Below are 5219 nucleotides of genomic sequence, written 5' to 3'. Positions count from 1 at the left end.
AGTTTTGAAGGCAGTGTGCTTTTGCTGTGGTTTTGTCCTGCAGGATTTTACAGTCATCCAGGGTGGCAGAATGTGTGTGCACAAAACAGAGAAGTTTCTACTCAGACCGGGCTGAAGTGAAATGCCCACGTGTATGTGCTGATCTGGACCAGATTTACTGCAAAGTGATGAAGCCTGAGCTTCTCACTTGCCTGATCCATATACATTCTAAGGGTGGTCAGGAGCTGATGAGAGCTCTAGGTACAGATCGGAAGCCAAGTTACAAACCGGTAGCTTTCTTACATGAACACTGTTGATAAATTGTTTAAAGAACTCCCAAGAAAAAAGGGGACCTGAAATTTCCAGTGTCCTTTTCATAACCTAATTTTGTAATCTGATTTGTATTCGTAATTTTGTATCCTTTATCTTATAAAGAAATACTCATATTGTGTAAACCTCAGACCCCATAACCCTAGACCTGCCCCCAGTTCTGAGAGTAGGTCCTGTAAGGAGTTCAGAAAGCATGGATCAATGTGGTTTGGGCAATTAAGGTTACATTTTCTTTAGAAAGCTTGTCTTCACCTGGCCCTTAATAAAACCCAGGATTTGGTTAGGTAGAGAGAAGAGATAGATGATTATCAGCTAATAGAGTTTCAGGAAAATATTGGTGTACAAATAAGATTTTGAGAACTGATGTTTTTGGCAATGGACAAATATTTACTTTTTACTTTGTAAAATTGAGATATATGCGAAATGTAACATGCAGTAATCTTACATGAATCACTTGATGAATTTACTGTGCCTAAAACCATGGAACCACACCCAGATCAAGCCCCTCAGAAATTTCCTGGCTTCTGGGTATAAAACCCATAATTCCCCCCATCAGATTTTTTAGAAAGGCAGGGTTGGATACCCTGGGAGTGCTAAATGGAGTATCAGGAGATCACCTTTCATATTGACCTACTAGTGTTCCAAAAAAGGATCCAACCCTAAGGCTAGAGAGATATCTCCTCTCCTTTCTTCACCCCAAGTAAGTGGGAACATTCTGGCACCCTCATGCCAATGTCCAGCTCTATATGTGGGCAGCAGAAAGTGTTATCTATTACCTAATTGATGACTTGCCATTTCACCAGTACCTACAGATCCCCCCCATTTGGTCCCTCTGACTTTGGGCTAAGCAACTGCCTTTTACATGGGGTTCTTTGAAAAATCCTATCTGCCTCATTCAGTCTGTGAGGGGCGTCACATCAATTTCCAACATCTTTCTGTAAATTTGTTAATCAGTAGCTTTCTTCTCTGGCAGAAGAGGTGGGACGAGGCCAATAGGCAGGCTCCTGTTGAAAGGTGGATGAGAGCAAGAGGGAAGCGGGGTGGTGAGTACAGGTCGCAGAAGGCTTCACATCTGCCATACACGGAGCCTGACTGTGAGGCTGACCAGTTGAAGCTCCCTCCTGGAGGAGAAAAGGTAAAAAAGGAAATAAAATCCTTAGAGTACACTCCCTCACAGCCCCTCCTCTTTTGTCTCCTCTGTGTCACTAACCTCCAATGCCCTGCAGGAACCAATTACAGTATTCTAATGAGTGCAGTTTCCAATAACTGCATTTGGAAGGCATGTTACCCCTCATCCACATGCTGACCGCCACCACCTCATCTCAGATCACTTTTCCCAGCAAGGAAGCTGCCTGCCTGGTGTTTGCTAGACAGCCGGACACCTCCCTGTGGAGTCACCAGGGTCAGGGACCATAAGGACAGCTGTGCAAGTCCTCAGAGTTTGCAGAAAGCAAAGGACTGTGAGCCTTGCCGGCATGGGAATAAACCAGTCAGTTTTGTGGCTGTAGACAGACATGGTTCACCTGCTCGAAATAGTCTTTGGGGACCAAAATGAAAAGCCACTTTTTAAAAATGTTCCTATGCCCTGGATATGATTATAGAGTAGGGATAAAGTGTAATGGTTAAGGCATGGACATCAGGGTTAGACAGATTTATCTGACACTAATGTCCCCATAACTTGTTAGCTGCATGACTTCAGGGAGGTTCCTTGATTTCTGAAATGAACCTCAGTTTTGCCACCTACGAAATGGGAATAATAGTCCCTAGGTTGCAGGGTGGTTGTAAATGTTTAAAGAATAGTGTATGCAAAGCTCTTAGCTTGCTGACAAAAATGGAGCTTGTTACTGTAATATAGCTTCGTCTAATAAAAATGGAAATAAATGTAAAGAACATGAATTCCTGTCACTCACTGGTGAAGCCCTGCCACCTCTCCTGGTTCTATCCTTGTTTCAGATCTCTGCCTGGGTCTGATCCCAGTAATGCTCCCAGCACTAGGGGGATGCCTCTGTTCTGAGTAGCTGCTACAAAGCATCTGATACATCTCCATGGACTCAGCAAACTCTCCCAGGTATTTCAACTGATAAAAGGAGAGTTGTATTCATGACGTACATGTGTATGTGCATATGCAGGTATGAACTTGAATAAACAGGTGCTGGCTATGATTCTCTCAGGTGAGGAATGGGCATAATGGGAGTGAAGCAGGAAGAGAGATAATTTCACATTTTACTCTGACTACTCCTGGTTATCAAAATCTTTTAAAATTGGGTATGTTTGAGCTTTTCTTGTGTAATAAAAACAGAAGTGCTACAGATGTATTTGGGTGATCAAAAGTTAAATGTCACGCTGTTGCCCTTGTTTGGGGTTCTCATGGTTGCCCACACCCTGCAGGGCCTCCCCAGTGTGCCATTCCTCACCCAGCTCTTCAGAGCAAAATAGCCACTCTTCACCACTCTACCACATGTTCCAACTCCCCACTTGCCTGTTCACAAGACACTATGTCACTTAAGCATAAGTGCCCCCCACCCATTGAAGATAAGGATTTTGGAGTTATGTAATCCTTTAAAGCATTTTCCCAAAAGTAAGAGAGAGAAAGAGATTGTCTCCAAATTGTTTATAAAGAAAATCCAGGTTTACAAATAGATAATTTGGAAAAGTGACTATTGCCTTTGTATGTGCTGTTGACAATATATCAAAACATTTTAATAACTCGCCTCCCTTGTCCACTGGACATGTCTGCTTCCTTCTAATAGCCACAGAAAAGAGAGCAAGAGCCAGTGATGACCAGTGCTGGCAATTAAAGATCAATACCAAATGCAGATAGACCTCCTCCAGTGCCAAGCAAGTCAGTCAGAACCAGCAGCAGGTCTGCAGGAATCTGAAGGGAGCTTCCTCTGCGCTGTGCTTTTTGCAGTTTGCAATAAGTAGAGAAATCGGCATCTATCTTAGGGAGCTTGTGTTCGTCTGGCCCCCTAAGTATGTCAAAGACCCCAAGCCTCTTAACACGCTTGTTGTCTGCAGGGAAGAGAAGGCCAAATCCACAGAGCCGTGGTGTGTGGCATAGGGAGGTGCTGGGGTGAGGAGCAGAACTAAGGTAAGGAGGAGGTGATAGGCTTTGTTTGGTGCCTGAGCCTGCCGAGGGTCGAACAGAGGACCACCCATCCCTTCCCCACCCTTCTGTGGCCTGACTTTCCTGACCTAGCAACTCTGCACAGGCTGTTCCCTAGAAATCAAACACTCTTCCCCCAATTCATTGCCTCACCGACTTTTTTTTTTTTTTGCCTCACCAATTCTTGCTCTCCCTTCAGGTTTCAGCTCCTAAGACCCCCGCTCAGGAGTGTCATCCTCAACCTACCTAAAGGTACACCCATTATAAATTGCTCCCTTGTCATTTTCTCATAAACCTAAGTTATGGCGCTTATTGCTCACACTTTGTAATCACATTAATTCGTTTGTTGACTTTATGCAATGTCTGTCTTCCCAGGATTATTATTATGCCTTTTGAGTGTAGGACTCTTGTTTTATCTTCCTGCTCAGAGCTTAACACAGGATCTAGAGAATAGTAGGTGCTCAATAAATATTTGTTGGATAAAATGATAAATTTGAAAATTGTACCTATAATTTGTACAGGTATCCTCTAACAAATCCTTATGCTTATAAGCCTTTCCTTCCTCTGTTCCATCTCCCTGAAGCTCCTCTTCTCCTTTTATCCAAATCATCTTCAACTTCAAGATCCAATAACAGTGACAGGGATAATGACAATATTAAATGACTTCTGGACCCTGTACTGGCAATCACATATATATGTAATCTATCTTCATAACTCTGTTCTTATTGTCAAACATCAAAGGGCAGACACTCAAAGATCCTCCAGGAATGTGAGATTCAGCAATCGGCATCTCAGGGCCCCAGGTCTGCCAGAGAATTGAAACAGTGAGGACAGTGGCCAGGTTCTTTGTGATTTGCACGTGGTGTCTCTTTAATGTGCCTGTATTTTAAGCTGAAGGGCAGTGGCTGCGGCTTCCTTGCTTTTGTAATTCTCTCCAGCACTCTGGGACTCCTGGCCTCTGCTGAGGAGGGAAGAGCAGAGAGAGATTCGTTATTGCTTTTCTGATGCTTTCGGTTACTCGGTCCTTGGGGGGTTAGAGGTAGGATAGAAGCCTGGAACATGTGGTAGCCCTAGCCTGTTAAAATATAAGGTGTGTGATGGAGAAAGGAGGATGATCTGAGGCAGTGGGAGTAACTGTTTCCACCCCCAATTCCCCCCACCTCTATGTTCAGCACAAGATCCCAGAGTACAGAGCTGAAAGGTGACGGTATCTTCAGAGACCTGGTCTGCTGTGCACAAGCCACTCCAGCCATGAGCTCGGGCTCTACCCTGACAAGCCTGTTTCCTCATCTCCAAAATGCACCTGAGAGGAACTCACATCCCATAAGGTTTTGTGAGGATTCCACGAAATAATGTGTGTGTGAAGCCTTCACATAGTGCCTGGTACGACAATGCATTTTCAGTCGGCACCGATTATTATTTGTATTATTTATCTACTGTGTGCCCAAGATCAGACATCGGTCTATATTCAAACCTAGATCTTCCTGATTCCTCGCTGTGTTCTTTTTGCATCAGCCCAGATCAATTTCAGGACGGTTTGCCAGCACTGTGAACAGAGGTTGGGGGGGGGGGTTGGGGAGGGAAGATTAATTAAGAAAGAGTTGTAAAAAAAAAAAAATTCACTGAATATCGGATGGATGTAATATTAACATACGTAATTACTTCTCAACTTCAGAAGCTATAATATCAAAGATAAAAATCATGTCAGCTTCAATCTTTTTCTCATTGTAGATTCAGACCATTACATTAATGACTAACTTTCTGAGCTGTATAATTTTCTCTTGGAAAGATACCTTTTTTTTTT

General features: G+C 43.5%; 1 long non-coding RNA gene across 1 annotated transcript; it reads right to left on the bottom strand.

The window, feature by feature from the left end:
- Window positions 1-527: 527 nt before the first annotated feature.
- On the bottom strand, window positions 528-4963 carry LOC144311896 (uncharacterized). Its single transcript, XR_013377384.1, has 3 exons — window positions 4890-4963; window positions 3922-4376; window positions 528-1430 (listed from the first exon to the last, which is right to left on the bottom strand). It is a non-coding gene; the product is annotated as an uncharacterized LOC144311896 (long non-coding RNA).
- Window positions 4964-5219: the final 256 nt, after the last annotated feature.

Source organism: Canis aureus, chromosome 4 (genome assembly GCF_053574225.1).
Source record: "Canis aureus isolate CA01 chromosome 4, VMU_Caureus_v.1.0, whole genome shotgun sequence".
In the NCBI taxonomy this organism is placed as follows: domain Eukaryota; kingdom Metazoa; phylum Chordata; class Mammalia; order Carnivora; family Canidae; genus Canis; species Canis aureus.
This window is presented reverse-complemented; position numbering and strand designations above follow the sequence as displayed.